The following is a 22,510-nucleotide window of genomic DNA, read 5'->3' on the forward strand; positions in this document are numbered from 1 at the left end:
CTCTGTGGGATGAACGCACTCATGGTAAAAATCTTCTCAGATTGCTCTTGGGTAGTTTTTATGTGAAGATATTTCCTTTTCCACAATAGGCCTCAAAGAACTCTAAATATCCACTTACAGATTCTACAAAAAGAGTGTTTCCAAACTGCTCATTCAAAAGGAATTTTCAAGTCTGTGAGATGAATGCACACATTACAAAGAAGTTTTTATGTAAATGGATATCCTTTTCCACAATAGGCCTCTAAGAGCTTCCAATATCCACTTGAAGATTCTATAAAAACAGTGTGTCAAAACTGCTCAAACAAAAGAAATGATCAACTCTGAGAGTTGAATACACTCATAACAGAGAATTTTCTTAGAATGCTTCTGTGTAGTTTTTATGTGAAGATATTTCCTTTTCCAACATAGGCCTCAAACGGCCCAAAATATCCAGTTGAAGATTCTACAAAAAGAGTGTTTCAAAACTGCTCCATCAAGAGAAAGATTCAGCACTGTGAGATGAATTCACAAATCAAAAAGTAGTTTCTCAAAATGCTTCTGTGTAGATTTTTTCAAGATATTTCCTTTTCTACAAGAGGCTGCTCAGTGCTCCAAATAACCTCTTGCAGATTCTACAAAAAGAGTGTTTCAAAACTGCTCAATCAAGTGAAAGGTTCAACTTTTTGAAAAGAATGCACTCATCACGAAGAAGTTTCTCAGAATTATACTGTGTAGTTTTTATGTGAAGATATTTCCTTTTCCACCATAGGTCACAAAGGGCTCCAAATATCCACTTGCAGATTCTACAAAAAGAGAGATACAAAACTGTTCCATCAAAAGATAGTTTCACCTTTGTGAGTTCAATGCACACATCACAAAGAAGTTCCTCAGAGTGCTTCTGTATAGTTTTTATGTGAAGATATTTCCTTTTCCACTAGAAGCCTCAAGGCTCTCCAAATAACCACTTGCAGATTCTCCAATAGTGTGTTTCCAAACTGCTCAATCAAATAAAAGTTTCACACACGTCACAAAGAAATTACTCAGGTTTCTTCAGTCTAGAGTTTATTTGAAGATATATACTTTTCTAACATAGGCCACAAAACACTCCAAATATCCACTTGCAGATTATACAAAAACAGTGTTTTAAAACTGCTGTAATAAAAAGAAGGTTCAACTCTGTGAGTTGGATACGCACGTCACAAAGAAGTTTCTGAGAATGCTTCTGTCTAGTTTTTATGTGAAGTTATTTCCTTTCCTACCATAGGCCTCAAAGTGCTCCAATTATTCACTTGCAGATTCTACAAATAGAGTGTTTCCAAACGGCTCAATAAAAAGAAAGGTTCAAATCTGTGAGATGAATGTTCACATCACAAGGAAGTTTCTTGTAATTCTTCTGTCTAGTTTTTATGTGAAGTTATTTCCTTTTCCAACATAGGCCTCAAACCACTCCCAATGTCCACTGGCAATTTCTACAAAAAGAGAGTTTGAAAACTGTTCTATCAAAAGAAGGGTTTAACTCTGTGAAACTAATGCACACATCACAAGGAAGTTTCTGCAAAATTTTCTGTGTAGTTTTTATTTGAAGATATTTCCTTTTTCATCATAGGCCACAAAGGGCTCCAAATATCCACTTGCAGATTCTGCAAAAAGAGAAATTCAAAAGTGCTCAATCAAACGAAATCCTCAACTCTGTGAGATGAATGCACACATCACAATGAATTTTTTCAGAATGCTTCTGTGTATCTTTTATAGGGAGATATTTCCTTTTCCACCACAGGCTGCAAAAGGCTCCAAATATCCACTTGCAGATTATTTAAAAAGAGAGTTTCAAAACTGCTCTATCAAAAGATAGGTACAACTCACTGACTTCAATTGACACATCAAAAAGAAGTTCCTCAGAATATTTCTGTGTAGTTTTTCTGTGAAGATATGTCTTTTTCTACCATAGGCCACAAATGGCTCCAAATATCCACTTGCAGATTCTACAAAAAAGGACTTTCAAAACAGATCTATCAAAAAATAGGTTGAACTCTGTGAGTTGAATGAACACATCACTAAGATTTTTCTGAGAATGCTTCCGTGTAGTTTTTATGAGAAGATATTTCCTTTACCACCATAGACCTCAAAACGCTGCAAATATCCACTTCCACATCATACATAAAGAGTGTTTCAAAACTGCTCTATCAAAAGATAGGTTTGATCCTGTGAGTTGAATGGACACATCACAAAATAGTTTCTCAGAATGCTTCTGTATAGTTTGTATTTGAAGATACTTCCTTTTCCACCATTGGCCTCAAAGCGCTCCAAATATCCACTTACAGATTCTACAAAAAGAGGGTTTCCAAACTTCTCATTCAAAATAAGGGTTCAACTGTGAGAGACGAATTCACACATCACAAAGAAATTTCTCAGAATGCCTCTGTGTAGTTTTTATGTGAACATATTTCTTTTTCCACCATAGGCTGCAAAGAGATCGAAATATCCACTTGCAGATTCTGTGAAAAGAGAGATTCAAAACTGCTCATTCAAAAGATAGGATCAACTCTATGAGTTGAATGCACACATCACAAAGAAGATTGTCAGAATGCTTCTTTGTAGTTTTTATGTGAAGATATTTGCATTTTCACAGTAGGCTTCAAAGGGTTCTAATTATCCACTTGCAGATTCTGCAAAAAGAGAGATTCAACACTGCTCAATCAAAAGATAAGTTCAGCTCCATGAGTTGAATGCACACATCACAAAGAAATTTCACAGAATGCTTCTGTGTAGTTTTTATGTGAAGATATTTCATTTTCCACAGTAGGCCTCAAAGCGCTCCAAATATCCACTAACAGATTCTGCAAAAAAAGAGATTCTATACTGCTCAATCAAAAGATAGGCTCAACACTGTGAGTTGAATGCACACATCAGAAAGAAGTTTCTCAGAATATTTCTGTGTAGTTTTATGTGAAGATATTTCCTTTTCCACAATATGCCTAAAATCGCTCCAAATATCCACTTACAGATTCTACAAAAAGAGTGTTTCAGAACTGCTCAAACAAAAGAAAGGTTCAACAGTGTGAGATGAATGGACATATCACAAAGACATTTCTAATAATGCTTCTGTGTAGCTTTTATCTGAAGATTTTTGCCTTTCCACAGTAGGCCTCAAAGCGCTGGAAATATCCACTTCCAGATTCTACAAAAAGAATGTTTCAAAACTGCTCAATCATAAGATAGGTTCAACCCTCTGAGATGAATGCACACGTGGCAAAGAAGTTTCTAAGAATGCTTCTGTGTAGTTTTTATTTGAAGATATTTCCTTTTCCACTATAGGCCTCAAAATTCTCCAAATATCCACTTGCTGATTTTGGAAAAAAAGTGTTTCAAAACTGCTCAATCCAAAGAAAGGTTCAACTCTGTGTGATGAAGGTACTCATCATGAAGAAGTTTCTCTGAATGCTTCTCTGTAGTTTTTATTTGAAGATGTCTCCTTTTCCACCACAGTGTGCAAAGGGCTCAAAATAACCACTTGAAGATTCTACAAAAAGAGAGATTCTAAACTGCTCAATCAAAAGAAAGGTTCAACACTGTGAGATGAATGCACACATCACAAAGAAGTTTCTCAGAATGCTTCTCTGTATCATTTATCGGAAAATATTTGCTTTTCCATGATTGGCCTCAAAGTGCTCCAAATATCCACTTGCAGATTCTAAGAAAAGAGTGTTTCAAAACTGCTCAATCATAAGGTAGGTTCAACCCTGTGAGATGAATGGACACATCACAAAGAAATTTCTCAGAATGCTTCTGTGTAGTTTTTATTTGAAGATATTTCCTTTTCGACCATAGGCTGCAAAGTTCTCCAAATATCCAATTGCAGATTCTACAAAGGAGAGATTCAAACTGCTCAACCAAAAGATAGGTTCAACTCTGTGAGTTTTATGCACACATCACAAGAAAGTTTCTCAGAATTCTTCTGTGTATTTTTTATTTGAAGATATTTCCTTTTTCACCATAGGGCGCAAAGGGATCCAAATATTCACGTTGCAGATTCTACAAAAAGAGAGATTCTAAATTATTTTATCAAAAGATACCTTCAACTCTGTTAGTTGAATGTACACATCACAAAGAAGTTTCTCAGAATGCTTCTGTGTAGTTTTTATGTGAAGATATTTCCTTTTCCACAATAGGCCTCAAATCGCTCCAAATATTCACTTGTAGACTAAACAAAAAGAGTGTTTCAAAACTACTCAATCAAAAGAAAGTTTCAACTCTGTGAGATGAATGCACACATTACAAAGAAGTTTCTCAGAATGCTACTGTGTAGCATTTATCTGAAGATATTTGCTTTTCCACGTTAGGGCTCAAAGCGCTCCAAATATCCAGTTGTAGATTCTGAAAAAGATTGTTTTGAAACTGCTCAATCATAAGATAGGTTCAACCCTGTGAGATGAATGCACATATCACAAAGAAGTTTCTCAGAATGCTTCCGTGTAGTTTTTATATGAAGATATTTCCTTTTCCACCCAAGGCTGCAATGGGCTCCAAATATCCACTTGCAGATTTTAGAAAGAGAGAGATTCAAAACTGCTCAATCAAACTATAGGTTCAACACTGTGAGTTGAATGCACACATCATGAAGTAGCTTACGTGAATGCTTCTGTGTCGTTTTGATTTGAATATATTTCCTTTACCACCACAGGGCACAAAGGGCTCCACATATCCACTTGGAGATTCTACAAAAAGTAATTGTAAACTCCTCAATCAAAAGGTAGGTTCACCACTGTGAGTTGAATGTACACATAACAAAGAAATTTCTCAGAAGGCTTCTGTGTAGTTTTTTGTGAAGATATTTCTTTTTCCACAATAGGCCTCAAATTGCTCCAAATATCGACTTGCAGATTCTACAAAAAGAGTGTCTCAAAACTGCTCAATCAAAAGATAGGTTCAACTCTGTGAGTTGAGTGCACAAATCACAAAGAAGTTTCTCAGAGTTCTTCTGAGTACTTTTTATGTGAAGATATTTGATTTTCCACAGTAGGCCTCGAAGCACTTGAAATATCCACTTGCAGATTCTGCAAAAGAGAGATTAAAATTTCTAAATCAAAAGATTGATTCAATTCTGTGAGTTGAATGCACAAATCATGAAGAAGTTTCTGAGAATGCTTCTGTGTAGTTTTTATTTGAAGATATTTCATTTTCCACCGTAGGGTGAAAAGGGTTCCAAATATCCACTTTCAGATTCTACAAAAAGAGAGATTCTATATGGCTCAAACAACAGATAGCTTCAACTCCGTGAGTTGAATGCACATATCTCAAAGAAGTTTCTCAGAATGCATCTGAGTTTTTATGTGAAGATATTTCCTTTTCCACAATAGGCCTCAAATCGCTCCAAATATCCACTTGAAGATTAATCAAAAACAGTGTTTCAAAACTGCTCAATCAAAAGAAAGTTTCAACTCTGTGAGATGAATGCACACATCCCAAAGAAGTTTCTCAGAATGCTTCTGTGTAGCATTTATCTGAAGATATTTGCTTTTCCACGGTAAGGCTCAAAGTGCTCCAAATATCCAGTTGTAGATTCTGAAAAAGATTGTCTCGAAACTGCTCAATAATAAGATAAGTTCAACCTTGTGAGATGAATGCACATATGACAAAGAAGTTTCTCAGAATGCTTCTTTGTAGTTTTTATTTGAAGATATTTCTTTTTCCACCCAAGGCTGCAAAGGGATCAAAGTATCCACTTGCAGATTCTACAAAAAGAGAGATTCAAAACTGCTCAATCAAACCATAGGTTCAACATTGTGAGTTGAATGCACACATCATGAAGTAGCTTCCGAGAATGCTTCTGTGTAGTTTTGCTTTGAAGATATTTCCTTTACCACCACAGGGTGCATAGGACTCCACATATCCACTTGCAGATTTTACAAAAAGTAATTGTAAACTCCTCAATCAAAAGATAGGTTCACCACTGTGAGTTGAAGGCACACCTCACAAACAAGTTCCTCAGAGTGCTTCTGTGTAGTTTTTATGTGAGTATATTTCCTTTTCCACAATAGGCCTCAATCCTCCCCAAAATATCCACGTGCACTTTCCGTAAAAGCAGAGATTCTAAACCGCTCAAACAAAATTTGTGTTCAATACTGTGAGTTGAATGTACACATCACAATGAAGTTTCTCAGAAGGCATCTGTGTAGTGTTTACGTGAACATATTTGATTTTCCACAGTAGGCCTCAAAGCACACCATATATCCACTTCCAGATTCTATGAAAAGAGTGTTTCAACACTGCTCTATTCATAGAAAGGTTCAATATTGTGTGATGAATGCACTCATCACAAAGGAGTTTCTCTGAATGCTTTTGTGTAGTTTTTATTTGAAGATATCACCTTCTCCAAAATAGGCCTCAAAGCTCTCCAATTACCCACTTCCAGATTCTGCGGAAAGATTGTTTCAAAACTGCTCTATTTAAAGAAAAGTTCAACTCTGTGTGATGAATGCACTCATCACAAAGAAGTTTCTCTGAATGCTTCTGTTCAGTTTTTCTCTGAACATATTTCCTTTTCCACAATAGGCCTCAAAGTGCTCCAAATATCCACTTGCAGATTCTACAAAAAGAGTGATTCACAACTGCTCAACCAAAATAAAGTTTCAACACTGTGAGATGAATGCACACATCCCAAAGAAGATTCTCAGAATGCTTCTGTGTAATTTTTATCTGAAGATATTTGCTTTTCAACAGTAGGCCTCAAAACGCTGCCAACATCCACTTGCAGATTCTACAAAAAGAGTGTTTCAAAACTGCTCAATCATAAGATAGATTCAACACTGTGAGATGAATGCACCTATCACTAAGTAGTTTCTCAGAATGATTCTGTGTAGTTTTTATTGGAAGATATTTCCTTTTCCAACATAGGGTGCAAAGGGCTCCAAATATCCCCTTGCAAAACCTACAAAAAGGGAGATTCTAAACTGCTCAATCAAAAGATAGGTTGAACCCTGTGAGTTGAATGCACACATCACAAAGAAGTTTCTCAGAGTGCTGCTGAGTAGTTTTTATGTGAAAATATTTCCTTTTCCACAATAGGCCTCAAAGGGCTCCAATTATCTACTTGTAGATTCTACAAAAAGAGTGTTTCAAAACTGCTCAATCAAAAGAAAGGTTCACATCTGTGAGTTGAACACACACATCACAAAAATGTTTCTCAGAATGCTTTTGTGTAGTTTTTATGTGAAGATATATGATTTTCCACAGTAGGCCTCACAGTGTTCCAAATATCCAATGGCAGATTCTACAAAATGAGAGATTCAAAACTACTCAAACAAAAGATTTGTTCAACACTTTGAGTTGAGTGCACACATCAAGAAGAAGTTTCTGAGAATGTTCTTTGTAGTTTTTATTTGAAGATATTTCCTTTTCCACAATAGGGCAAAAAGGGCTCCAAATATCTACTTGTAGATTCTACAAGAAGAGAGTTTCTAAACTGCTCAATCAAAAGATAGGTTCAACCCTGTTAGTTGAATGCACACCTCAGAAAGAAGTTTCTCAGAATTTTTCTGTGTAGTTTTTATGTGAAGATATTTCCTTTTCCACAAAAGACCTCAAATGGCTCTAATTATCCACTTGGAGATTCTACAAAAAGAGAGTTTCTAAACTGTGCAATCAAAAGAAACGTTCAACTCTGTGAGATGAATGCACACATCACAAAGATGTTTCTCAGAATGCTTCTCTGAAGTTTTTATGTGAATATATTTCCTTTTCCACAAAAGACCATAAATGGCTCTAATTATCCACTTTCAGATTCTACAAAAGAGTGTTTCAAAACTGCTCAATCAAAAGAAATTTTCAACTCTGTGAGAGGAATGCACACATTACAAAGACATTTCTCAGAATGCTTCTGTGTAGTTTTTATGTGAAGATATTTCCTTTTCTACAATAGGCCTCAAAACTCTCCAAACATCCATTTGCAGATTCTTCAAAAAGAGAGATTCAAAACTGCTCAATCAAAAGATGGCTCAGCTCTGTGAGTGGAATGCACACATCACAAAGAAGTTTCACAGAATGCTTCTGTGCAGTTTCTATGTGAACATATTTGATTTTCCGCAGTAGGCCTCACAGAGCTACAAATATCTACTTGCAGATTCTACAACAAGAGATTTTCAAAACTGCTCAAACAAAAGATAGGTTTAACTCTGTGAGTTGAATGCACACATCATGAAAAAGTTTCTGAGAATGCTTCTGTGTAGTTTTCATTTGAAGATATTACCTTTTCCACAGTAAGGTGCAAAGGGCTCCAATTATCCACTTGCAGATCCTACAAAAAGAGTGTTTCAAAACTGCTGGATCAAAAGGAATGTTCAACTCTGTGAGATGAATGCACACGTCACAAAGAAGTTTCTCAGATTGCTTCTATGTAGCTTTTATGTGAAGATATTTCCTTTTCCACAATAGGCCTCAAAGTGCTCCAAATATCCCCTTGCAGATTTTACAAAGAAAGTGTTTCAAAACTGCTCAATCAAAATAAAATTTCAACTTTATGAGATGAATGCACACATCACAAAGAAGTTTCTCAGAATGTTTCTGTGTAGCTTTCTTCTGAAGATATTTGCTTTTCCATAGTAGGCCTCAAAGCAAAGAAAATATCCACTTCCAGATTCTACAAAAAGAGTGTTTCAAAACTGCTCAATCATAAGATAGGTTCAACCCTATAAGATGAATGCACACATCACAAAGAAGTTTCTCAGAATGTTTCTGTGTAGTTTTTATATGAAGATATTTCCTTTTCCACCATGGGCCACAATTTGTTCCAAATATCCTCTTACAGATTCTGCAAAAAGAGAGATTCAAAACTGCTCAATCAAAAGATGGGTTCAACTCTGTGAGTTGAATGCACACATCACAAAGAAGTTTCTCTGAATGCTTCTGTGCAGGTTTTATTTGAAAATATTTCCTTTTCCACCATATTATGCAAAGGGCTCCAAATACACATTTGCATATTCTACAAAAAGAGAGATTCAAAACTGCTCAAACAGAAGGTAAGTTCAACTCTGTGAGTTGAATGCACACCTCACAAAGAGGTTTCTCAGAATGGTTCTGAGTAGTGTTTATGTGAAGATATTTCCTTTTCCACAATAGACATCCAAGGGCTCCAATTATCAATTTGCAGATTCTACAAAAAGAGTGTTTCAAAATTGATCAATCAAAAGAAAGGTTCAACTCTGTGAGATGAACGCACACATCATGAAGAAATTTGTCGGAATGCTTCTGTGTAGTTTTTAACTGAAGACATTTTCTTCTCCACGGTAGGCCTCAAAGCGCTCCAAATATAAACTTGCAGATTCTACAAAAACAGTGTTTCAAAACTGCTCAATCATAAGATAGGTTCAACCCTGTGAGATGAACGCACACATAAAAAAGAAGTTTCTCAGAATGTTTCTGTGTAGTTTTTATTGGAATATATTCCCTTTTCTACCATAGGCTACAAAGGTCTCCTAATATCCACTTGCAGATTCTGCAAAAAGAGAGATGATAATCTGATCAATCAAAAGATAGTTTCAACTCTGTGAGGTGAATGCACATATCACAAAGAAGTTTCTCAGAATACTTCTGAGTAGTTTTTATGTGATGATATTTCCTTTTCCACAACAGCCCTCAAGGGGCTCCAATTATCAACTGGCAGATTCTACAAAAAGAGTGTTTAAAAACTGCTCAATCAAAAGATACATTCAACTGTGTGAGATGAATGCACACATCACAAAGGAGTTTGTCAGAATTCTTCCGTGTGCTTTTTAATGGAAAATATTTGCTTTTCCATGGTAGGCCCCAATGCCCTCCAAATAACCACTTGCAGATTCTGCAAAAAGAGAGATTCAAAACTGCGCAATCAAAAGATAGGTTCAACTTTGTGATTTGAATACACACATCCCAAAGGAGATTATCAGAATACTTCTTTGCAGTTTTTAGGTGAAGATATTTGCTTTTCCACATTAGGCCTCAAAGGCCTCCAAATATCCTCCTGCAGATTCTGCAAAATGGGAGATTCAAACCTGCTCAATCAAAAGGTAGGTTCAACTTCGCGAGTTGAATGCTTACATCACAAAGAAGTATCTCTAAATGCTTCTGTTTAGTTTTTATTTGGAGATATTTCCTTTTCCACTGTAGGGCACAAAGGGCTCCAAATATCCACTTGCAGATTCTACAAAAAGAGAGATTCAAAACTTGTCAATGAGAAGATAAGTTCAACCATGTGAGTTGAATGCACACCTCACAAAGAAGTTTCTCAGAATGCTTCTGTGTAGTTTTTATCTAAACATATTTCCTTTTCCTCAATAGCCCTGAAAGCTCTGCAAACATCCAGTTGCAGATACTGCAAAAAGAGAGATTCAAAACTGCTCAATCAAAAGAAAGGTTCAAGTCTGTGAGTTGAATACACACATCACAAATAAGTTTCTCAGAATGCTTCTGAGTAGTTTCTATGTCAACATATTTGATTTTCCACAATAGGCATCACAGCGCTCCAAATATCCACTTGCAGATTCTAGAAAAAGAAAGATTCAAAACTTCTCAATCAAAGGACAGGTTCAACTCTGTGAGTTGAATGCACATATCATGAAGAAGTTTCTGAGAATGCTTCTCTATAGTTTTTATTTGAAGATATTTCCTTTTCCACTGTAGGGTGCAAAGGGCTCCATATATCCACTTGCAGATTTTACAAAAACAGAGAGTCTAAACTGCTCAATCAAAGATAGTTTCAACACTGTGAGTTGAATGCACATATCATGAAGAAGTTTCCCAGAATGCTTCTGAGTAGTTTTTATGTGAAGATATTTCCTTTTCCACAGTAGGCCTCAAAGGGCTCAAATTATCAACTTGTAGATTCTACAAAAAGAGTGTTTCAAAACTGCTCAATCAAAAGAAAGATTCAACTCTGTGAGATGAATGCACACATCACAAAGAATTTGTCAGAATGCTTCTGTGTAGTTTTTAACTGAAGATATTTGCTTTTCTATGGTAGGCCTCAAATCGTTCCAAATATCCACTTGCAGATTTAACAAAAAGAATGTTTCAAAACTGCTAAACGATAAGATAGGTTCAACCCTGTGAGATGAATGCACACATCACAAAGAAGTTTCTCTGGATGTTTCTGTGTACTTTTCATTGGAAGACATTTCCTTTTCCAGCATAGGCTGCAAAGGTCTCCAAATATTCAGTTGCAGATTCTGCAGAAAGAGAGATTCAAAACTGCTCAATCAAAAGATAGGTTCCACTCTGTGAGTTGAATGGACACCTCCCAAAGAAGTTCATCAGAATGTTTCCTTGTAGTTTTTATGTGAAGATATTTGCTTTTCCACTGTAGGCTTCATAGGGCTCCAAATATCCACCTGCAGATTCTGCAAAAAGAGAGATTCAAAACTGCTCAATCAAAAGATAGGTTCAACTCTGTGAGTTGAATGCATACATCACACAGAAGTTTCTCTAAATGCTTCCGTGTAGTATTTTTTTATTTGAAGATATTTCCTTTTCCACCATAGGGCGCAAAGGCTCCAAATATCCACTTGCAGATTCTACAAAAATAGAGATTCAAAACTTCTCAATGAGAAGATAAATTCAATTCTGTGAGTTGAATGCACACCTCACAAAGAAGTTTCTCAGAATGCTTCTGAGTAGTTTTTATCTGAAGATATTTCCATTTCCACAATAGCCCTCAAAGCTCTCCAAACAGCCACTTGCAGATACTGCAAAAAGAGAGATTCAAAACTGCTCAATTAAAAGAAAGGTTCAAGTCTGTGAGTTGAAAGAATACGTCACAAAGCAGTTTCTCAGAATGTTTCTGTGTAGTTTTTATTGGAAGATATTTCCTTTTCCACCATAGTCTGCAAAGGTCTCCAAATATCCACTTGCAGATTCTGCAAAAAGAGAGATTCAAAACTGCTCAATCAAAAGATAGGTTCAACTCTGTGAGTTGAATGCACACCTCCCAAAGAAGTTTATCCCAATGGTTCTGTGCAGTTTTTATGTGAAGATATTTGCTTTTCCACAGTAGGCTTCAAAGGGCTCCAAATATCCACCTGCAGATTCTGCAAAAAGAGAGATTGAAAACTGCTTAACCAAAAGATAGGTTCAACTCTGTGAGTTGAATGCATACATCACAAAGAAGTTTCTCTAAATGCTTCTGTGTAGTATTTTTTTATTTGAAGATATTTCCTTTTCCACCATAGGGCACAAAGGGCTCCAAATATCCACTTGCAGATTCTACAAAAGAGAATTCAAAACCTCTCAATGAGAAGATAAGTTGAACTCTGTGAGTTGAATGCATATCTCACAAAGAAGTTTCTCAGAATGCTTCTGTGTAATTTTTATCTGAAGATATTTCCATTTCCACCATACCCCTCAAAGCTCTCCAAACATCCACTTGCAGATACTGCAAAAAGAGAGATTCAATACTCCTCAATCAAAAGAAATGTTCATGTCTGTGACTTGAATGCACATATCACAAAGAAGTTTCTCAGAATCGTTCTGATTAGTTTTTATGTGAACATATTTGATTTTCCACTGTAGGCCTCACAGCGCTCCAAATATCCACTTGCAGATTCTACAAAAGGAGAGATTCAAAACTGCTCAATCAAAAGATAGTTTCAAGTCTGTGAGTTGAATGCACACATCACAAAGAAGTTTCTCAGGATGATTCTGTGTAGTTTCTGTGTGAACCTATTCGATTTCCCACAGTAGGCCTCATAGCGCTCCAAAGATCCACTTGCAGATCCTACAAAAGGAGAGATTCAAAACTGCTCAATCAAAAGATAGTTTCAAGTCTGTGAGTTGAATGCACACATCACAAAGAAGTTTCTCAGGATGATTCTGTGTAGTTTTTATGTGAATCTATTTGATTTCCCACAGTAGGCCTCATAGCGCTCCAAAGATCCACTTGCAGATTCTACAAAAGGAGAGATTCAAAAACACTCAATCAAAAGATAGTTTCAACTCTGTGAGTTGAATGCACAAATCAGGAAGTAGTTTCTGAGAATGCTTCTGTGTAGTTTTTATTTCATGCTATTCCCTTTTCCACAAAAGGGCACAAAGGGCTCCAAATATCCACTTGCAGATTCTACAAAAAGTGTTTCAAAACTGCTCAATCATAACATAGTTTCAAACCTGTGACATGAATGCACATATCAGAAAAAGTTTCTAAGAATGTTTCTGTGTAGTTTTTATTTGAAGATATTTCTTTTTCCACCATAGGCTGCAAAGGGCTCCAAATATCCACTTGCAGATTCTGCAAAAAGAGAAATTCAAAACTGTTCAATGAGAAGATAAGTTCAACTCTGTGAGTTGAATGTACACCTCATAAAGAAGTTTCTCAGAATGCTTCTGTGTAGTTTTTATGTGAAGATATTTTCTTTTCCACAATAGGCCGCAAAGCTCTCCAAACATCCACTTGCAGATTCTGCAAAAAAAGAGATTCAAAACTGCTCAATCAAAAGATAGGTTCAACTCTGCGAGTTGAATACATACGTCACAAAATTGTTTCTCTGAATGCTTCTATGTAGTTTTTATTTGAAGATATTAACTTTTCCACCAAAGTGTTCAAAGGACCCCAAATATCCACTTGCAGATTCTACAAAAAGAGAGATTCAAAACTGCTCAATGAGAAGATAAGTTCAACTCTGTGGGTTGAATGCACACCTTACAAAGTAGTTTCTCAGCATGCTTCTGTGTAGTTTTTATGTGAACATATCTGATTTTCCACAGTAGGCCTCACAGCGCTCCAAATATCCACTTGAAGATTCTACAAAAAGAGAGATTCAAAACTGCTCAATCAAAAGATACATTGATCTCTGTGAGTTGAATGCCCACATCAAGAAGAAGTTTCTGAGAATCCTTCTGTGTAGTTTTTATTTGAAGATATTTCATTTTCCACCATAGGGTGCAAAGGGTTCCAAATATCCGCTTGCAGAATTTTCAGAAATAGAGATTCTAAGCTGCTCAGTCAAAAGAGAGGTTTAACTCTGTAAGTTGAATACAAACATCACAAAGAAGTTTCTCAAAATGCTTCTCAGTATTTTTTATGTTAAGATATTTCCTTTTCCACAATAGGCCTCAAAGGGCTCCAATTATCCACTTGTAGATTCTACAAAAAGAGGGTTTCAAAACTGCTCAATGAAATGAAAGGTTCAACTCGGTGTGATGAAAGCATACATCACAAAGAAGCTTCTCAGAATGTTTCTGTGTAGTTTTTATGTGAAGATATTTCCTTTTCTACATTAGGCCTCAAAGGGCTCCAAATATCCACTTGCAGAAACTACAAAAAGAGTGTTTCAAAACTGCTCTATCAAAAGAAAGTTTCAACCCTGTGAGATGAATGCATACATCACAAATATGTTTCTCAGAAGGCCTCCGTATAGCTTTTATTTGAAGATATTTGCTTTTCCCCGGTAGGATTCAAAGTCCTACAAATATACACTTGCAGATTATACAAAAAGAATGTTTCAAAGTTAATCAATCATAGGATAGATTCAACACTGTGAGATGAATGCACACATCATAAAGAAGTTTCTCTGAATACTTCTGTATAGTTTTTATCTGAAGACATTTCCTTTTGCACCATAGGCTGCAAATGGCTCCAAATAATCACTTGCAGATTCTGCAAAAAGAGAGATACAAAATTGCTCAACCAAAAGATAGGTTCAACTCTGTGAGTTGAATGTATACATCACAAAGAAGTTTCTCCGACAGCTTCTATGTAGTTTTTATTTCAAGATATTTCTTTTTCCACCACAGGGCACAAAGGTCTCCAAATATCCACTTGCAGATTCTTCAAAAGGAGAGATTGAAAACTGCTCAATGAAAAGATAAGTTTGATTCTGTGAATTGAATGCACACCTCACATAGAAGTTTCTCAGAATGCTTCTGTATAATTTTTATGTGCAGATATTTCCTTTTCCACAATAGGCCTGAAAGCTCTCCAAACACCCACTTGCAGATTCTGCAAAAAGAGAGATTCAAAACTGCTCAATCAAAAGAAAGGTTGAACTCTCTGAGTTGAATGCATACCTCACAAAGAAGTTTCTCAGAATGCTTCTGTGTAGTTTTTATGTGAAGATATTTGATTTTCCACAGTATGCCTTACAGTGCTCCAAATATCCACTTGCAGATTCTGCAAAAAGAGATATTCAAAACTGCTTAATCAAAAGACAGGTTCAACTCTGTGAGCTGAATGCACACATCACGTAGAAGTTTCTGAGAATGCTTCTCTATAGTTTTTATTTGAAGATATTTCCTTTTCCACCATAGGGCGCAAAGGTCTCCAAATATCCACTTGCAGATTCTGCAAAAAGAGACATTCTAAACTGCTCAATCAAAAGACACCTTCAACTCTGTGAGTTGAATGCACAAATCCCAAAGAAGTTTCTCAGAATGCTTCTGAGTAGTTTTCATTTGAAGATATTTTCTTTTCCTCAATAGGTCTCCAAGGGCCCTAATTATCCACCTGCAGATTCTACAAAAAGAGTGTTTCAATACTCCTCAATCAAAAGAAATGTTCAACTCTGTGAGGTGAATGCACATATCACATAGAAGTTTCTCAGAATTCTTCTGTTTAGCTTTTATTAGTAGATATTTCCTTTTGCACGGTAGGCCCCAATGCGCTCCATATATCCACTTGCAGATTTCACAAAAAGATTGTTTCAAAACTGCTCAATCATAAGATAGGTTCAACCCTGTGAGATGAATGCACATATCTCAAAGAAGTTTCTCAGAATGTTTCTGTGTAGTTTTTATTGGAAGATATTTCCTTTTCCACCACAGGCTGCAGAGGTCTCCAAATATCCACTTGGAGATTCTGCAAAAAGAGAGATTTAAAATGGCTCAATTGAAAGATAGGTTCAACTCTGTGAGTTGAATGCACACATACCAAAGAAGTTCACCAGAATGTTTCTGAGTAGTTTTTATGTGAAGATATTTGCTTTTCCACAGTAGGCCTCAAATGGCTCCAAATATCCACCTGCAGGTTCTGCAAAAAGAGAGATTCAAAACTAATCCATTAAAAGATAGGTTCAGTTTTGTGAGTTGAATGCACAAATCACAAAGAAGTTTCTCTAAATGTTTCTGTGTACTTTTTATTTGAAAATATTACCTTTTCCACTATAGGGTACAAAGGGTTCTAAATATCCACTTGCAGATTCTACAAAAAGAGAGATTCAAACCTGCTCAATGAGAAGTTCAACTCTGTGAATTGAATGTGCAGCTCACAAAGAAGATTCTCAGAATGCTTCTGTGTAGTTTTTATGTGAAGACATTTCATTTTCCACAGTAGACCTCAAAGCTCTCCAAACATCCAGTTGCAGATTCTGAAAAAAGAGAGTTTAAAAACTGCTCAATCAAAAGATAGGTTCAACTCTGTGAGATGAATGCATACATCACAAAGATGTTTCTCTGAATGCTCCTGTGTAGTTTTTATTAGAAGATATTTCCTTTTCCACCATAGGGAGTAAAGGGCTCCAAATATCCACTTGCAGATACTACAAAAAGAGAGATTCAAAACTGCTCAATGAGAAGATAAGATCAACTCTGTGAGTTGAATGCACACCTCACAAATTAGTTTCTCAGCATGCTTCTGTGTAATTTTTATATGAACATATTTGATTTTCCACAGTAGGCCTCACAGCGCTCCAAATATTCACTTGTAGATTACAAAAAAAAAAAAAGAGATGTAAAACTGCTCAATCAAAAGACAGTTTCAAGTCTGTGAGTTGAATGCACACATCACAAAGAAGTTTCTCAGAATGTTTCTGAATAGTTTTTATGTGAACATGTTTGATTGTCCACAGTAGGTTTCACAGCGCTCCAAATATCCACTTGCAGATTCTCCAAAAAGGAAGATTCAAAACTACTCAAAGAAAAGATAGGTTCAACTCTGTGAGTTGAATGCATATATCATGAAGAAGTATCTCTAAATGCATCTGTGTAGTTTTTATTTGAAGATATTTCCTTTTCTGCAATAGGGCACAAGGGATCTAAACATCCACTTGCAGACTCTACAAAAAGGGAGACTCTAAAATGCTCAATCAAAAGATAGGTTCAACTCTGTGAGTTGAACGCACACATCACAAAGAAGTTTCTCAGAATGCATCTGAGTAGTTTTTATGTGAAGCTATTTTTTTTTTTACAATAGGCCTCAAAGGGCTCCAATTATCCACTTCCAGATTCTACAAAAAGAGTGTTTTGAAACTAGTCAATCAAAAGAAAGATTCAACTCTGTTGGATGAATGCTCACATCACAAAGAAGTTTCTCAGAATGCTTCTGTGTAGTTTTTATGATGATATTTCCTTTTCCACAATAGGTCTCAAAGGGCTCCAAATATAAACTTGCAGATTCTAAAAAAACAGTGTTTCAAAACTGCTCCATCAAAAGAAAGGTTCAACTCTGTGAGATGAATGAACACAACACAAAGAAGTTTCTCAGAATACTTCTGTGTATTTTTACTCTGAAGATATTTGCTTTTCTGCGGTAGGCCTCAAAGCGCTGCAAATATCCACTTGCAGATTCTACAAAAAGAGTGTTTCAAAACTACTCAATCATAAGATAGATTCAACCCTCTGAGATGAATACACATCTCAAAGAAGTTTCTCAGAATGCTTCTGAGTAGTTTTTATTTGAAGATATCTCCTTTTCCAAAATAGGCCCCAAAGGTCTCCAACTATCCACTTTCAGATTCTACAAAAAGAGTGTTTAAGAACTGCTCAATCATAAAATAGTTTCAACCTTGTGAGATGAATGCACACAACACAAAGAAGTTTCTCAGAATGCTTCTGTGTAGTTTTTGTGTGAAGATATTTCCTTTTCCACAATAGGCCTCAAAGCTCTCCAAACATCCACTTGAAGATTCTGAAAAAGAGAGATTCAAAACTGCTCAATCAAAAGATAGGTCCAACTCTGTTAGTCGAATGCCCACATGATGAAGAAGTTTCTGATAATGCTTCTGTGTAGTTTTTATTTGAAGACATTTCCTTTTCCACTATAGGGCAAAAAGGGCTCCAAATATCCACTTACAGATTTTACAAAAAGAGAGATTCTAAACTGCTCAATCAAAAGGAAGGTTCAACTCTGTGAGATGAATGCACACATCACAAAGAAGTTTGTCAGAATGCTTCTGTGTAGTTTTTATGTGATGATATTTCCTTTTCAACAATAGGCCACAAAGGGCTCCAAATATCCACATGCAGATTCTACAAAAAGACTGTTTCAAAACTACTCAATCAGAAGAAAGTTTCAAAAAGAAGTTTCTCAGAATGTTTCTGTGTTGTTTTATTGGAAGATATTTCGTTTTCCACCATAGGCTGCAAAGGGCTCCAAATATCCACATGCAGATCCTGCAAAAGGAGAGATTCAAAACTGCTCAATCAAAAGATAGGTTCAATTCTATGAGTTGAATGGAAATATCCTGAAGAAGTTTCTCAGAATGCTTCTGTGTAGTTTTTATATGAAGATATTTGCTTTTCCACAGTAGGACATAATGGGCTCAAAATATCCACCTGTAGATTCTGCAAAAGGAGAGATTCAAAACAGGTCAATCAAAAGATAGGATAAACTCTGTGAGAGGAATGCACACATCACAAAGAAGTTTCTCAGAATGTTTCTGTGTAGTTTTTATTTGAAGATATTTCCTTTTCCACCATAGGCCAAAAGGGGCTCCAAATATCCATTTGCACATTCTGCAAAAAAAGAGATTCAAAACTGCTCAATCAAAAGATAGGTTCAGCTCTGTGAGTTGAATGCACACATCACAAAGAAGTTTCTCAGAATACTTCTGTGTAGTTTTTATGTGAACATATTTGATTTTCCACAATATGCCTCAAAGCTCTCCAAACATCCATTTGCACATTCTGCAAAAAGAGAGATTCAAAACTGCTCAATGAGAAGATAAGTTCAACTCTGTGAGTTGAATGCACACTTCACAAAAAGTTTCTCAGAATGCTTCAGTGTAGTTTTTATGTGAAGATATTTCCTTTTCCACAATAGGCCTCAAAGCTCTCCAAACATCCACTTGCAGATTCTGCAAAAAGAGAGATTCAAAACTGCTCAACTGCTCAATAAAAAGATAAGTTCAACTCTGTGAGTTCAGTGCACACATCCCAAAGTAGTTTCTCAGAATGATTCTGTGTAGATTTTATGTGAACATAGTTGATTTTCCTCAGTAGGCTTCACAGCGCTCCAAATATCCACTTGCAGAGTCTACAAAAAGAGAGATTCAAAACAGCAAAATCAAAAGATAGTTTCAACTCTGTGACTTGAATGCATACATCACGAAGATGTTGCTGAGAATGCCTCTGGGTAGGTTTCATCTGAAGGTATGTCCTATTACACCATAGAGTGCAAAGGGCTCCAAATATCCACTTGCAGATTGCATAAAAAGAATGTTTCAAAACTGCTCAATGAAAAGGTAAGTTCAACTCTGTGAGTTGAACGTAGACATCAAAGGAGATTCTAAGAATGATTCTGTGTAGTTTTTATGTGAACATACTTAATTTTCCACAGTAGGCCTCAAAGGATTGCAAATATCCACCTGCAGAATCTGCAAAAGTGAGATTCAAAACTGCTCAATCAAAAGATAGGTTCAACTCTGTGAGTTGAATGCCCACATCACGAAGAAGTTTCTGAGAATGCTTCTATGAGGTCTTTATTTGAAGATATTCCCTTTTCCACCATAGGACGAGAAGGGCTACAAATATCCACTTGCAGATTCTACAAAAAGAGAGTTTCAAAACTGCTCAATCAAAAGATAAGTTCAACTCTGTGAGTTGAATGCATACATCACAAAGAAGTTTCTCTGAATGGTTCTGTGTAGTTTTTATCTGAAGATATTTCCTTTTCCCCTATAGGGCACAAAGGGCTTCAAATATCTACTTGCAGCCTATACAAAAAGGGAGATTCAAAACTGCTCCATGAGAAGATAACTTCTACTCTGTGAGTTGAATGCACACCTCACGAAGCAGTTTCTCAGAATGCTTCTGTGTAGTTTTTATGTGAAGATATTTCCTTTTCCACAATAGGCCTCAAAGGGCTCCAATTATCCATTTGCAGTTTCTACAAAAAGAGTGTTTCAAAACTTCTCAATCAAAAGAAAGTTTCAACACTGTAAGATAAATGCACACATCACAAAGTAGTTTCTCAGAATGCTTCTGTGTAGTTTTTATGTGAAGATATTTGCTCTTCCACAGTTGTCCTCAAAGGGCTCCAAATATCCACTTGTAGAATCTCCAAAAAGAGAGATTCATAACTGCTCATATAAAGGTAGGTCCAACTCTGTTAGTTGAATGCCCACAAGATGAAGAAGTTTCTGATAATGCTTCTGTGTAGTTTTTATTTGAAGATATTTCCTTTTCCACCATAGGGCGAAAAGGGCTCCAAATATCCACTTGCAGATTCTACAAAAAGATTCTAAACTGCTCAATCAAAAGATTGGTGCAACTCTGTGAATTGAATACACACATCACAAAGAAGTTTCTCAGAATGCTTCTGAGTAGCTTTTATTTGAAGATATTTCCTCTTCCACAATAGGCCTCAAAGGGCTCCAATTACCCACTTGCAGATTCTACAAAAAGAGTGTTTCAAAACTGCTCAAATTCAACTCTGTGAGATGAATGCACACATCACAAAGAAGTTTCTCAGAATACTTCTGTGTAGTTTTTATGTGATGATATTTCCTTTTCAACAATAGGCCACAAAGGGCTCCAAATATCCACATGCAGATTCTACAAAAAGACTGTTTCAAAACTACTCAATCAGAAGAAAGTTTCAAAAAGAAGTTTCTCAGAATGTTTCTGTGTTGTTTTTATTTGAAGATATTTCCTTTTCCACCATAGGCTGCAAAGGGCTCCAAATATCCACATGCAGATGCGGCAAGAAGAAAGATTCAAAACTGCTCAATCAAAAGATAGGTTTAAATCTATGAGTTGAATGCACACATCCCGAAGTAGTTTCTCAGAATGCTTCTATGTAGTTTTTATATGAGGATATTTGCTTTTCCACAGTAGTCCTCAAAGGGCTCAAAATATCCGCCTGTAGATTCTGCAAAAAGAGAGATTCAAAACAGCTCAATCAAAAGATAGGTTCAACCCTGTGAGATGAATGCACACATCGCAAAGAAGTTTCTCAGAATGTTTCTGTGTAGTTCTTATTTGAAGATATTTCCTTTTCCACCATAGGCCAAAAGGGGCGCCAAACATCCATTTTCACATTCTGCAAAAAGAGAGATTCAAAACTGCTCAATCAAAAGATAGGTTCAGCCCTGTGAGTTGAATGCCCACATCATAAAGAAGTTTCTCAGAATACTTCTGTGTAGTTTTTATGTGAACATATTTGATTTTCCACAGTAGGCCTCAAAGCGCTCCAAGCATCCACTTGCAGATTCTGCAAAAAGAGAGATTCAAAACTGCTCAACTGCTCAATCAAAAGATAGGTTCAACTCTGTGAGTTCAGTGCACACATCCCAAAGTAGTTTCTCAGAATGATTCTGTGTAGATTTTATGTGAACATAGTTGATTTTCCTCAGTAGGCTTCACAGTGCTCCAAATATTCACTTGCAGAGTCTACTAAAAGAGAGATTCAAAACAGCAAAATCAAAAGATAGTTTCAACTCTGTGACTTGAATGCATACATCACGAAGATGTTGCTGAGAATGCCTCTGGGTAGGTTTCATCTGAATGTATGTCCTATTACACCATAGGGCGCAAAGGGCTCCAAATATCCACTTGCAGATTGTATAAAAAGAATGTTTCAAAACTGCTCAATGAAAAGATAAGTTCAACTCTGTGAGTTGAATGTAGACATCAAAGGAGATTCTCAGAATGATTCTGTGTAGTTTCTATGTGCACATTTTTAATTTTCCACAGTAGTCCTCATAGCACTCCAAATATCCACTTGCAGATTCTAAAAAAGAGAGATTCTAAACTGCTCAATCAAAAGATAGGTTCAATTCTTTGAGTTGAATACACACATCACAAAGAAGTTCGTCAGAATGCTTCTGTGTAGTCTTTATGTGAACATATTTGATTTTCCACAGTAGACCTCACAGCGCTCCAAATATCCACTTACAGATACTACAAAAAGAGAGATTAAAAACTGTTCCATCAAAAGATAGGTTCAACACTGTGAGTTGAATGCACACATCACGAAGAAGTTCCTGAGAATCCTTCTGTGCAGTTTTTATTTGAAGATAGTTCCTTTTCCACCATAGGCCACAAAGGGCTCCAAATATCCACTTGCAGATTCTACAAAAAGAGAGATTCAAAACTGCTCTTTCAAAAGATAGGTTCAACTCTGTTAGTTGAAAGCATACATCACAAAGGAGTCTCTCTTAATGCTTCTGTGTAGTTTTTTTTTTTGAATATATTTCCTTTTCCACCATAGGTTGTAAAGGGCTCCAAATATCCACTTGTAGATTCTACAAAAAGAGAAATCCAAAACTGCTCAATGAGAACATAATTTCAACTCTGTGAGTTGAATGCACACATCACAAAGAAGTTTCTCAGAATCTTTCTGTGTAGATTTTGT

The sequence above is a fragment of the Pongo pygmaeus genome, chromosome 11, assembly GCF_028885625.2.
Source record: "Pongo pygmaeus isolate AG05252 chromosome 11, NHGRI_mPonPyg2-v2.0_pri, whole genome shotgun sequence".
In the NCBI taxonomy this organism is placed as follows: domain Eukaryota; kingdom Metazoa; phylum Chordata; class Mammalia; order Primates; family Hominidae; genus Pongo; species Pongo pygmaeus.